The sequence below is a fragment of the Schistocerca gregaria genome, chromosome 4 (genome assembly GCF_023897955.1).
Source record: "Schistocerca gregaria isolate iqSchGreg1 chromosome 4, iqSchGreg1.2, whole genome shotgun sequence".
Taxonomy (NCBI): domain Eukaryota; kingdom Metazoa; phylum Arthropoda; class Insecta; order Orthoptera; family Acrididae; genus Schistocerca; species Schistocerca gregaria.
The window spans coordinates 126,135,297-126,150,161 of NC_064923.1; the positions used below are offsets into that span (position 1 = coordinate 126,135,297).

General features: G+C 43.4%; 1 protein-coding gene across 2 annotated transcripts in view; it reads left to right on the forward strand.

Moving 5' to 3' along the window:
• Positions 1-14,865, forward strand: part of LOC126266957 (uncharacterized) — a 1,160,365-nt gene that overhangs the window by 555,967 nt on the left and 589,533 nt on the right. For both annotated transcript variants that reach the window (XM_049971677.1, XM_049971676.1), the window contains exon 3: positions 696-783. The gene's annotated coding sequence lies outside the window, so the exon portion shown is untranslated. The remainder of the gene's footprint in view (positions 1-695; positions 784-14,865) is intronic.

A 14,865-nucleotide genomic window follows, 5' to 3' on the forward strand; every position in this document is an offset into this window, starting at 1 on the left:
AACTACGTGCCAATTTTTCCCACAGTCACATCTTTACATAGCTCGCACATTCATTACGATTTGGCGTGTCACATTTACTATTAAATCCATTATCCGCCAGGGTAGCCGAGAGCGCTAACGCGCTGCATCCTGGACTCGGGTAGGCGCGCCGGCCCCGAATCGAATCCGCTCGGCGGATTAACCATGTGGTTTTTAGGCGGTTTTCCACATCCTGCTAGGTGAATATCGGGCTGGTCCCCACGTTCCGCCTCAGTTACACGACTCGCAGACATCTGAACACGCTCGCACTATTCCATTAATTACACTCGATGCAGACAGTAGGGGTACAGTAATCCCGTCCCGAGGGGTTCGGGCGGTGGCAGGAAGGGCATGCGGTCACCCCTTTCCACTAACCTTGCCAAATCCGTTCCTAACAATGCCGACCCTGCGTCAGCGTGGGACATGGCACCAGTGAAAGAAAGATAGGTTTACTATTAAATCGATTCCTAAGCAACCTTATTCTTCCGTCCTTAAACTCAAATATCTCGTCAGTCAACTATGGTTTCTTGACCTCTGCTTCCGATTTGTGTGACATAATTATGTAGGAATGAATCTGCTTAAGAGTTCCATTGGAAGATGAAACACTTGAAACCCTAAATAATAAGACAATTGTATGATTATTCGTAATGGCTGACTAACAGGAGCTCATCGCACAGGTCCGAAGCTGAGCCTGGAGTCGCAGCTCACCGCGGAGCACAACCGCTGGAGATCCTGAGACCTTCTCTGCCATCCAGTTCCAGCCAGGTAAGGCACACCAAATAACTTGTACTTTATCAACTACTGCCAGAGCAGGCGCTGCCGATAAAACTGAACTTTAAAAATTTTCGGCAGGTTGAAGCCGCACTATATCAAACTCTGCCAGAATGAGGCTCGCTAGTTAACATTGTGCTTCAGCAGCGCCACGAGGAGCCAATCTCACAATGTAGAGGGGTCTGCAAAAAATGTCACAGCTGAAGTGGTTTACTGAACGTCTCAGATCCGGTATGCAGAAACGATTCAATGTTAGGACGAAAGAATCAAGCAACAGGTTTAGCTGTGTGTATTTTTGTAGACTATTCGTTCCGTGTATACTATAAACTACCAAGATCAAAGGCGGCCTCTGTCATTCCCTAATACACTCTCCGCCGATGATACGCATTTAGTTATCATCCAGCGACCGAAATATGGAACAGTAACGAAATCTGCATATTACTTCACATACTTACCAACACTTTCAGCTGTAACTGCGGGGTTCCACTGCTTCTTGTCAGCTGCCGTGTGGCGTCCGTCTTGCGGTTCCGTGACCTGCCGCAACTTTCAAACTACACTCATGCTCATAAATTAAGTATAATTGCAGAATGTGGCGCCATACAACGTGACACTACACAAAACTGGCGCTTATAGCATAGGCACATACAGAACACATACAACACAGATCTGTAAGTCCACGGTATTGGTGATACGTTGCGAAAACCGTCCCGAAACACATGTGCTACAAAACGCCACTGTTTCCTGCACATGTACCCCGACATCAATATGGGATATGATCACCTTGCACACATACACAGCCCGCACAACGGGTTGTCATACTCTGGATCAGGTGGTCGAGCAGCTGCTGGGGCATAGCCTCCCATTCTTGCACCAGTGTCTGTCGGAGCTCCTGAAGTGTCGTAGGGGTTTGAAGACGTGCAGCGAAACTTTGACCGAGAGCATCCCAGACGTGTTCGATGGGGTTTAGGTCTGGAGAACAGGCAGGCCCTCCATTCACCTAATACCTTCTGTTTCAAGGTACTCCTCCACGATGGCAGCTCGTGTGGGGCCGTGCGCATCATCTATCACGAGGGAGGTGGGAACCACTGCAACCCTGCAACTGTTACAGTTCCTCTCTCAAAGACATGCAGGTGTGTACGTGCACCAATCATAATCCCACCCCACACCATCAAACCACAACCTCCATACAACTCCTTTTCAAGGAGATTAAGGGGTTGGTATCTGGTTCCTTGTTCACACCAGATGAACACCCGGTGAGAATCACTGTTCAGACTATACCTGGACTCGTCCGTGAACATAACCTGGGACCACTGTTCCAATGACCATTTACTATGTTCTTGATACCAGGCTTTACGGGCTCTCCTGTGACCAGGGGTCGGTGGAATGCACCTTGCAGGTCTCCAGGCGAACAAACCGTGGACACAACTGTTCCAGTGGGTGCGGTAAGGTCCCGCGAAAGGCTACCTGCAGTACTCTGTGGCCGTCTGCGGGCAGTGATGCTGAGGTATCGGTCTTGTTGTGGTGTTGTACACTGTGGACGTCCCGTACTGTAGCGCCTGGAGGACACGTTTTCTGTCTGCTGTAATCGTTGCCATAATCTTGAGATCACACTTTGTGACACATCGAGGGCCCGTGCTACGATCTGCTGTGTTTGACCAGCCTCCAGTCGCCCTAGTATTCTACCCCACATAACGTCATCAATATGTGTTCTTTGAGCCATTTTCAACACACAGTCACCGTTAGCACGTCTGAAAACGTCTGCACTCTTACTCGCTGCACCGTACTCTGACATGCACCAACACACCTCTGCGTATGTGCACTGCTGCCAGCGCCACCGTGCGACGACCGCAGGTCAAATGCACCGAAGGGTCATAACCCCGTGGTGACTTAAACCCGCTAACCGCCCACCAGAGCGTTGTTTCACCATGTATCAGCATTATCCTTAATTTATGAGCATGAGTGTATGTACGAGAATTAGTCATTTACAGATCTCCAGCACAGCGGATGTGAAGTGAGTCGCCAACTCTAATTAAAGAAATGGTTGGAATACTGTCGTAAGTTGCATTAAGAAGTCCCTTTATTATTAATCGTGAGTAGTCCGAAAGAAGTCACCATCAATAAATAAATTCTAATGCAACTTTCATTAAGAATAACTTTCGTTGCATTAGCGGATATTTTGGTTTACTCAGAATACTTTTTTTCTATAGCACACTTTATCTAGCTTTGCGTCCATTGGTGAGGGCAGTTCATTAGGGACTGGTAACCTTCCAGTCTGGTCCTTTTAATCTGCAGACCAACCATCCAAGCAACAGTTCATTATCAACGAACGATCAATCACAAGATACACAGACTCAGCATCACTGCATCACCAAAAAAACATACAATTTTCTTCGATTGACTGTACTTGTACCTGTGTTATAAACCGAATTTCTTAATGTTTAACAGTTGAGTTATACTTTCTTAACTTGTAGATGTCCTAATCCCACTACACTGCCTGACTTCCAGTACTGCTGGAGGGCACCACTCCACTGACATGAAATTTCGATAATGTTTAATTCACCTTCGTGCATCTTCTTAAACTCTCGTGCGTAAGCGGTTTCACAGTACAATATACACTGAATAATACTAAATTGTATTTATTATTAATGTATGTATCACTGTTGGCATTTTTATGATCACTGAGACATTACGTTTCTAAATAGGGTATGTTTTTAAATATGATTATATTCATATCCTCAGCTTTTCGGAGGTGAGGCTACTCCATATTTCACGATCAGCGCTTGCTACTCTCATCATATATTCTCACGTGGTCTATCTGTTATCCCAGCCGCTGCTACCTATCGCTACACCCAAGAGTAGCTCGTTCTGTGCGCGATTTGTAATTGACTCGCTTGCTTGTCGTTAATAAAAATGATTTGAACGCAATCTATTGTTTCTAATGGAAACGTGACTTCTTGCTTAAACGTGATACCAGCGGCAAATAGGACGACTCCCTGAAACAAATTCTGCCTTCAGCTGTTTTCATATAGTGAATGTGTAAATACGGTTCGAAGTAAGTCCCATGTTAAATTCCCGACGGGTAATAACATCTGGAAATTTCTGCCTTTGTAAAGGGAACCGTGAGGTACAGTCCAGGATGTGCGAAAATGTTAAACGTGTGAGAAGTCATGTATCCCTAAGAACGCGATTAGTGTAGCTAGTCTTGATTTAGCATTCAAATGATGCCATTGTGAAGGGTTTTGGAAAAACGTTCGCGGTTAAGTTTGTGTTGTTGATAGCTCTAAAGTGTACAAACAACGGTTAGCATTACAATTTGTAAATGAAATGTTGAAGCGTGAAAGAAAGCAGATACAAGATTTCTCTTCAAGGTTCATATCAGCATAATTACTTACGCCACTGTCATTAAATGCAATACAAGTTCGACCATTTACTTTCAATAACCAACGCCACGGTGTATTGTACAGTTCTGCTGCTACAAAAGCCGAATGTGATGTCAGCGACCGATTCAAAGTTGATGAACGGTTAACTCTCTGGATCTACAGAGAATCGTTGATATTACGTTTCTTGTTCTTTCTCTGACCTCCACAACAGCAGCACGAAACTGTGTAACTTTGCTGCTTTCATAACAAGGACCCACTTTTGAAGATTAAGCATGCGACAAAACCAATCAAAGCATTTGTGCGCATCATTCTGATCCATGGCTTTTAAATGATGCATATTTATTAACGACTGTACCATCACTGTAGATCAGATAGTCTCTAGAGTGGATGTTAAAAATCAAAGGAAAATCGCTACAACCAAAACGTCTCCCAGAGTCCGGTTGGAATAAACTTCATTAGTCAGAACTCCTAGCCTTTCTCCCTCACAATTTTCTATTGGCAAAAATCCTCTGCCTCAAACAAATTCCATGAAAAATGGTAAAGCGTAAGTCAACAAAGATTACAGCAAAAACGTTGTTCTACGAATTGGGAAAATTTCAATGTTACGGTCAACAGAAAATATTTTATTTATGTTTTTCGTTTCACAGAAACATCAATTTGATGTAATCGTGTTTATTTCGTGTGTCTTTCTAAAAAGTTAAAAATATAAAAAGCATCAAATATCCATAAAGAGCGCCTCTTTCTGGCCCGCCTGTAGGGAAGTTTTGTAGGAGCAGCCGTTTGGTCACGCAACGATAAAATCTCTTAACGTGGCGGTATGGAATTTCCCTTTGCACAATTCTCCACTGGTGAAACATGCTGCGTTCGTTACGTTTACAGCTTGTACGACCGCAATCTATGCTAAAAAAAACAGATGTTACTGCCAAAGGTGAATTTTTAATGACATGGAACATAACAACTGTTTATGCTATTGCATAACATCGTCTATTACTTCTTTGAAATTTTCTGCTTTTACGCTTCCCAGAAATCCATCTGAGACATTTCTTAAGGTACTGTCATATTGTTTTCACTTTACCTTTAGTGCTAATTAAAACTGAGTGTCAGTGAACGGCTAAACATTGATCTGCTTTTTCGAAACTCAGTCTAAGGAACCTCTGATGTAAGTAAGAAGGGGCAGTCATTTACATTTGAAGTTGTTATACAGTTTTTAATAAGGCACAGTGTTGTAGGCGGAAGCAGATCTCCGCTTGGCTCTATCAATGGATTATGCACAACATTTTTTATCCCACGGGTTAATGACTATCTGTTCTGCGAATAACATTTGTCCTTAGCAGGGCTTACTGGTTCTCGGACTGCAGTTCTAATAATATGAAAATAACTATATATCTTCATAAACTTCCCACTGGAATCATGCGTAGCAGGTCAGAATGTCTTTCGTATGTGGATGTGTGCATTTCGCATATAATTCCCATGAAATCACTTCAATAAGCTTAAAATTACGTCCAGTTCATTACAACAATTCTTTATAACTGAAGATTCTTAAATGGACACAAATCTAATGGTCAAGTAATGAATTCGTCCGGAGCTTGTACCTGATCCCGTGATGATACCCTGCTGAGACTGTCAGTTAATGCTAGCAACTGTTTATTCGTAATGAACGATATTTGGTGAAAAATTGCTGCAACTTATAGAGTAGAGGTAATGTGCGAATTTTAATACTCATTCATTCATTGGCATCAAATTAACAAGGATCATCTCAATTCATTTCCATAACATTTTATGTGTTGACATACACAAGATGAATATTATTTTATTTTCAGTGACGATCCCAGTCGCAAAAAAGAGCATTCCTTTGCGCTGTGCATGTTTAATTGTAAGCTTAAAGGCGTTGTTTACATACTCCCAGGCATCCGTTCGTAATAAACGTTTCATTGCTCTTCTAAGCTTAACGCAAATTCTGTGTCGTCAGAAGTGTAACATTGTGTTGGTTGTTACAGAAATTTCCCTACTGTAGCCGTGGAGCGTGTGTTGCCTTACCAATAAAGGATGAGGAGTTACTGTCTGTCAGAAATTTACGTTTTTAATAATTTAGGTGGTGGCTGGAATTATCCATCCATTGCTTATGCTGGCTTCTACACGCTGGTGTTTGAGTCTTCAAGTTCTCCCTAGTGGAACACATTTCCATACACACGATTTAACGTTGTAGCACATCACAGATTCGCCTCAAAGTGTGACTCATCATCACATTCAAGTCACGCCGCTGGCCGGTATAAGGTCTATCGATTTCCCAGTCACGCGCCACTTGCAACGATTCCATTCATGGTCGCGATCTCCCCCTCCCCCCCCCCCTCTCTCTCTCTCTCTCTCTCTCTCTCTCTCTCTCTCTCTCTCTCTCTCTCTGTGTGTGTGTAAGACATCAGTTATCTCTGACTCAACTGTGCACCGAGCTCACAGGCGCAGTTACGCCTGCCTGTTACTTTCCAAAAGTATCTCTCGAAGCAGCAGAGAAATTAATTTACAGGGGCAGAGTTATAATGAAATATTTTGGCAATGTTTCCAAATTATTGAAACATTATTTCATTTTAAATTCAGCTTTCAGTTTTCTTCGAATATTCGTAGAGGGTGTGTATGCACAAAATTCAATACGACTGTAGACGTGTTAACTGTAATAAAAATGGAAACTATCATTTAGTCGTAGCTCCGACTAGATGCAATTAAAGTAGCAGAAAAGCCAACTGTCCCGATGATAGGAGTATTTCCATTCTCGACGTTTGCTCGTGCAGTCTAATTTTTGTATTTCGATGTTGCTGGTACCTGCAAGTAGACTGTTAAATTTAGCCAGGAATTTTTCAAAAATGAATGTCAGTCAACATGTATCCATTTCACCGCGAAGCTGAGATAAGAGAGAAAGTACAACATTTATTGCCTTCAGAGGATAAACTGCACGTTAAGGCGCGACATTCAGTCACTTTTTTGAAGAGGTTCCATTTTGGTCAGTGTATTTCGACCTAAGCTTTTTCAGTAAGTGAATTCCACACGTATGAGCAATTTAATTAGAGATCGCTTATGTGTTCGAAAGGTAGCGAGCGAGCGTGCATGTCTCTCTGTGCGTATATATATATATATATATATATATATATATATATATATATATATATATGTGTGTGTGTGTGTGTGTGTGTGTGTGTGTGTGTGTGTGTGAGAGAGAGAGAGAGAGAGTGAGAGTGAGAGAGAGAGAGAGAGAGAGAGAGAGATCATCAAGACGAATGGAAACGTACCAGGTAATCGTCACACCTTGGGCAGTCCATCGGCGTGACTTGAATGTGATGAATCACACCGTGAAGCGAACCTGGGAAAATTGAAAAAAAAAGAAGAATGACGGCTCCTGTATCTTCTCTAATGTTTCGCTACCACAAATTTTGCTCGATGTGGGAACTGGTGGCTATTGCATTGTAAATATATTGAATAAAATGTACGTTGCATCAGTCAATACTTGATGCCCTTCAGTTTCCTCATTGCTGCGTCACCTTTGTGGGCAAACGTACGGTTTCGATGAACCAAAATTTACTTCTGAGGCAGCTCAGGACTCATCTCGCGTTTTTTTCTTGTTATCGCCTTGGTCCGGAAGACTCTAGTTGTTTCTACCAACTATTGTTTTACGCTTCTTGGTGTTATCAATTCACTCTGGGTCCCAGAAAACATTCCCCATAGTCAGATGAAACCAACCTCTCCGTTTCTGCTGGTGACTTCCACCCAGTGGTTTTACTGCAGCGGTCTACATTTACAAGCATATTCCACGAGACAATGTACAATGTACGGCAGAGGGTTCTTCCAGAAATGTTATATCTTTTTGTCGCCCTCTATTCGCGTATTGAGGAGGCAAAAATGGCTACCGATGTGTGTCTGTAGACCCCCCCCCCCCATTTTTCTCTAGATCCCTACAGGATATGTGCGATGGTGACAGCAAAGTCTTCCTGGAATACTGTTTCTGCAAACTTACGCAAATCCGTCTTCGTAGCCGAGGTCGTTAACGCACGTCTGTGTCGGCGCTCCGCTGGGAGGTAAGCGGGGTCGGACACTGCTACACAATTTCCACTGCCTGCATTTGGTCGGCAAGGCGAGAATGCGTTGTGACATGGAGCTCCTGGGCACCAGTCCTTGCAACAGTCTCCTGAGTTAAATCTTAAACTTCTGTACAATGTCTCATGAAGCGATTGCAGGGGACGCTGTTGATGGTGATCGGATAAGGATGTCAAGCTCAGAGGCCCTTGTGTACTATTCGAGACGAGCAGGTTAATTCCCGGCACCGGGTTTCATTCTTCCTCTTCCTTTCATTCACAACGACACAAACTCAACACTACACAGTAGAACCACTCATCACTGTTATCCACACGGCAGAGATAAACACTTGACACACCATAGTTCCTTACAGGCCAGAGGAAGACAGTGGCAGAACCCCTGCACTAGGACCGTGGCATGAGCGTCGAAGTAGGGTTCCTGTGTCTGATGCTTTACGCTCATCCACTGACTATGGAACTACACTTACTTCTGAAACTTAAGCAGCAGAGTTTTGACAGGAGTAAGTCGCTCTTCTCGAAAATATCCCCTTTTATGCTGTGTGACCATTTCTATAGCCTCCTGTCACCACAATATAAGCATGTCTGTTATTTCCTCTGACATCATAGCTACTTTTTGAGGAGTGTAGACCAATGTATCAATGCTCTGAAAATTGTAGAATTACCGTCTTGTGACAGATTTTCTTTTCCTAGAACTGTTCCAACAATTGCCGGGATGGTTCCTTTGAAAGGACACGGCCGATTTCCTTCCCAATCCTTCCCTAACCCGAGCTTGCGCTCCGACTCTAATGACCTCGTTGTCGACGGGACGTTAAACACTAACCACCACCACCACCACCACTACACTGTTCCAACAAATATATATTTTCCACCAATATTCCCTAAAATAGTTTTTGCGTGTTTTCAGTATTACCCCTTAATACTTACAGAACGTGACGTTGTGAATATTCGCAATTAATCTACACTCATGCTCATAAATTAAGGATAATGCTGGTACATGGTGAAACAACGCTCTCGTTGGCGGCTTGCGGGTTTAAATCACCTCGGTGCAGCGAGTAAGTGTGCAGACGTTTCCAGACGTGCTAATGATGACTGTGTGCTGAAATTGGCTCAAAGAACACATATTGATGACGTTATGGGGGGTAGAATACTAGGGCGTCTGGTGGCTGGTCAGACACAGCAGGTCGTAGCACGGCCCTCCGTGTGCCACAAAGTGTGATCTCAAGCTTATTGCAACGATTCCAGCAGACAGCAAACGTGTCCAGGTGCTACAGTACGGGGCGCACACAGTGTACGACACCACAAGAAGACCAAAGTCTCACCATCAGTGCCCTCAGACGGCCATGGAGGACTGCATGTAGCCTTGCTCGGGACCTTACCGCAGCCACTGGAACAGTTGTCTCCAGACACACAGTTTCATGGTTTATTCGCCCAGAGACCTGCAAGGTACATTCCACTGACCCCTGGTCACAGGAGAGCCCGTAAAGCATGGTGTCAAGAACACAGTACATGGTCATTGGAACAGTGGTGTTGACGGACCAGTCCAGGTATAGTCTGAACAGTGATTCTGGACGGGTTTTCACCTGGCGTGAACCAGGAACCAGATACCGACTCCTTAATGTCCTTGAAAGGGACCTGTATGGAAGTCGTGGTTTGATGGTGTGGGGTGGGATTATGATTGGTGCACGTACACCCCTGCATGTCTTTGACAGAGGAACTGTAACAGGTCAGGTGTACCGGTATGTCAACGAGCACAGCCTTATCACGAGTGAAATCGGTCCCACCTTCCTCCTGATGGATGATAACGCAAGGCCCAACCGTGTTGCCATCGTGAAGGAGTACCATGAAACAGAAAATATCCGGTAAATGGAGTGGTCTGCCTATTCTCCAGACCTAAATCCCATCGAGCATGTCTGGGATGCTCTCGGTTGATGTTTCGCTGCACGTCTTCAAACCCCTTAGACACTCCAGGAGCTCCAACAGGCACTGGTGCAAAAATGGGAGGCTATACCTCAGCAGCTGATCGACCACCTGATCCAGAGTAACCCAATCCGTTGTGTGGCCTGTGTACGTGTGCAAGGTGATCACATCCCATATTGATGTCGGGGTACATGTGCAGAAAACAGTGGCGTTTTGTATCGCATGTGTTTCGGGACTATTTTCTCAACTTATCACCAATATCATGGACTTACAGATCTGTGTCGTGTGTGTGTTCCCTATGCGCCTGTGCTATTAGCGCCAGTTTTGTGTAGTGCCACGTTGTGTGGCACCACATTCTGCAGTTGTCCTTAATTTATGAGCATGAGTGTAGTAGTCGGCTAGTATCGGTGGTTTCTCCTTGTTATAGGCATTTTGTGGCATTTATCTACATTTAAAGAGAGCTGTCATGCATTGCATAAACTGAAAATTTGGTCTAAACTTCATTTTTTTACGCTCGTTCAGCGACGATGAATTCTTATAGGCGACATTTATCTATCACTTGGTAGTACTGCTGACGCTGTCTTGCAAAACGTTTATATATGTTGGCAACATAAAAGATGCCGCCACGTTTACTTGGGCACACTCGATGTCACTTTCGTTTCTGCTGAACAGCCACCGTACCGTAAAACATTACTGGGACCCATCAGTCAAATATTCACCGAGGCTGAGGTTTACATGCGGAGATAATCCGTATTGACGTATCTTGGTGGAAGGGCATGCTTAAAAGTAATGCCTCCGAAATTTCTTATTCTGTTCCCTTCATCGGCTGAGGTATTACAAGACACGCAGATCACTCGGTCGAATTTTCCGCTTCGCTGACGTAACTTGCATGCCGCTGACAGTAGTGGGCTTCGAATTGTAGCGTGCAACTTTGTGGTGTATAATGTAACTATGTCGCTGCGAGAGAAACGGCGTGCTGTAATCGAGTTTCTAATCGCAGAAAGCGTGCCTGCAACTGAAATCCGTAGAAAAATGAATGCTGTGTCCTGATATGATGACTGCAGTGACATCAGAAATTTGCGCCGTAGAGTTGTTCTTGCTCGTAATGAGCTGTTTAGGTTTTTATGTTGGTAACGCCACGTAGCGCTCTGTATGAAAATCGCTGAGTACGCTGTGTGCAGTCTCTGGCTGATTGGATTCATTGTTGGAATATTCGCTAGTGTAGTGTTGGGCAGTTGGATGTGAACAGCTCGTATCGTTGCGCAGTTGGAGGTGTGCCGCCAGCAGTGGTGGATGTGGGGAGACAGATGGCAGAGTTTTGAGAGCGGACGGATTGGACGGGTGTCCGTCAGAAAAAGGAAATTTGTAAGACCGGATGTCATGAACTGATACATATAATATGATTTTTGAATGCTGTTGAGCTAAGTAGATTGTTGGTTCTCTATCAAAATCTTTCATTTGCTAACTATGCCTGCCTGTCAGTAGTTAGTGCCTTTAGTAGCTAGGTTCTTTTATTTAGCTGGCAGTATTGGCGCTCGCTGTATTGCAGTAGTTCGAGTAACGAAGATTTTTGTCAGGTAAGTGAGTCATGAAAGGTATAGGTTATTGTTAGTCAGGGCCATTCTTTTGTAGGAATTATTGAAAGTCAGACTGCGTTGCGCTAAAAATATTGTGTGTCAGTATAGTGATGATCAGAATAAGTAAAGATAAAAGTGCCTGAGTACGTTAAGTTTTGCTCAGCTGTTTGAAAATCAAATAACGTAAGAGTTTTTCCAGCACTGTCATTCTTTACATTCAAAGGAGATGTTTCACATGTGCGAAACATGAGAGCGTCAATGGAGTTCCGCCACAAAGAATCACCGACGCCAGAAAAGTTCAAGTCAAGAGAAAGTCACGCCCACAATGATGTGGGATCTTCAGAGTGTGGTTAATTTGGAATCCGTGCCTCAGACGCAGTATCATAAACTCGGCATTGTTCCGCGAGAGCGTCAGAAAACGGAAAGCAGGAATTCGAAGAGATCGTCCACATCTCTTTTCGCATGACAATGCCGGAACACATACGAGCGCTACCACATCTCTAACAGTTCGGCGCCTTTGGTTCAGTGTCACTGATCATCCTCCATACAGTCACCACTTGGCCCCTCTCCGTCTTTCATCTGGTTCCAAAACTTAAAAGAACTCCTTCGGGGAGGACTTCGCTTTGATAGTGATGAAGCGACGCAAACAGGTGAGGGGTAGTGGCTCCGTCAACAAAGTCAAACATTCTGCAGCGACGGAATCGAGAAGCAGGTCTCTCGATTGGACAAATGTGTTCGTCGACATTGCTCAACACGCCCTCGTATCTAGAAATAATTCTGGAAGCGGTATTAAGTGAGCGATCTATGAATATACTCCAGCCAGCCTTCTGCGTATCGCTCTTGTGGAGACAGAGAAGACAAGATGAACTAATGACAGCGCCGAAGGTGACCTGTAAGCAGTCATTTTTCTCGCGCTGCATTCGCGAGCGGGACGGGTAGAGTGCGACTTAATCCGTTTTCGTGCACTTAACAGTGGTTTTCAGAATGTGGATGTAGATGCAGAAATAGGCTCTCAACTTATTTGGCAACATGTACCAACATATGAACAAAAAAGCCGATTTTCAATACCGTGTGGGGTGCTGCTCTCAGCTCTGAGATGAAGAGGTTGGCACAGCAGAGGAATTTGTTGGCTCGTTGGTTGATTTGGGGGAGGGGACCAAACAGGAGGTCATCGGTCCCACCGGATTAGGGGACGATGGGGAAGGAAATCGGCTGTGTCCCTTCAAAGGAACCATCCCGGCATATGCCTGAAGCGATTTAGGGAAATCCCGAATGTGGGTCCAGTGTGCTAGCCACTGCGCCACCTCGTTCGGTATACCGTGTGGAAGTGTCACGTTTCCTTTTGTTTTTCTACACCTATCCCATTCCGTACGCTGAAGTGTCACATTAAATGCCGCCGTAAGTAGTCGCTAAATACAATTTTGCATCAATATTTGTGGGGTTTTTATCTTAGCAACTAATCCGAAGATCTACATTCACTGATCTGATGAGAGTGTTGTTCCCTTTTTTCTTAAAAACAAATAAAATATTTCGTAATAGACGAAGTAATTTCACTAACCCAGTGTTTTTTAACAGCGAAAAATTAATAATTTCAAATATCTTACAGAATAATACTAATAGTTTCTTTTTTAAAACTTTCTCCGCAAATTCAGATCAAAGTTTGGTTACCAATGAATAGACAGGTTAAATCAGTAATAAAAAATGTGAGTGTATTCCATATTATCTACAATTTATATTTTTCATTATACGTTCTTGATCAAATGTTTGAGCAGAGCGGAAACAACATTCCGTAGAAGTTACAGGATGAATTTTTGTCCGAATTTTCATAGCCAAACGAAGAGTAAGAAGTCGGCAAATGGATATCAGCTTGATCAACGTGTGGTCTATCTTTCAAAGAAACTTTTTAATTACTTGACGGTAATCATGGTGATTTATAAGCCGGCAGGAGTGGCCGAGCGGAACCGCGCGACCGCTACGGTCGCAGGTTCAAATCCTGCCTCGGGAATGAATTTATGTGATGTCTTTAGGTTGGTTAAGTTAAAGTATTTCTAATTTCTAGGGGACTGATGACCTCCGATGTTAAGTCCCACAGTGCTCAGAGCCATTTGAACCATTTTTGTGATTTATAAAATATTAGTGATTTGAGGGGAAAATGCATGAGTTGACGAACAGCAGGTGCTAGCTAACCAACAACAGGTGCTAGCTATGTCAATGAAGTGTCAAAAAGTTCATCTCTTCAGGGCGTAGTTATTCTGCACCTAAAAATTTTCGCTCCCGTCATATTTAAAAGTCAATACAAAAATTTTGGAAAAATTCGGATGTTTCAATTATAAGGAGTACCAGAGGATATCTGACTGATGGATTATGTAGGCCGCGCACTCGGATTTTGCTGTACATGAATTAGAGCATCATTAAAAGGCGTATTTGTCACTGTAGACAAATCATTTCTCAAATACATAAAATCTTTGCGGTTTGTCGATGACGTAATTCTGTCAAAGACGGCGGAAGACTTGCAAGAGCAGTAGTTATGTCTTGAAAAACTTTAAAATTAATATCAAGAAATGTAAAACAAGAGCAATGGAATATAATTGAGTTAAATAAGGTGTTCATGACAAAATTAGATCAGTAAATGATACAAAAAGTCGACGGGTTTGTTGGCAACAAAATAATGCTGTTGGCTGAAGTACAGAGTCTATAAATTGCATACTGAGAAGAGCATGAACATTGTTTCCGAATAAAAAAAAGAGATATATGGCAAAGAAAATTTAGGTGTTAACTATTTTGTTTTGAAGGTATTTGTATGGTGCGTAGCCTTTTACTTCAATGGAACCCGGACGTAAACAGTTCAGACAAGAACAGATTAGAAACTTTTGAAATATGTGCTACAGAAGAATGCTGAAAATTAGATGGGCAGATCGAATAGCTTTTAAGACGTACTGAATCAAATTCGGGAAAAAAAAGAAATTTGTGGCACAACTTGACCAGAAGATGGGATCCGTTGTTACGACAGGTCCGTAAAGCACGTTCGGACTGAAGACCACAACAAAAACATGACGAAGTACGTTAAGTTTAAAATGCGTAACACATGTAGAGGACGAGTTCGACGTACTGAAACGTACGCCA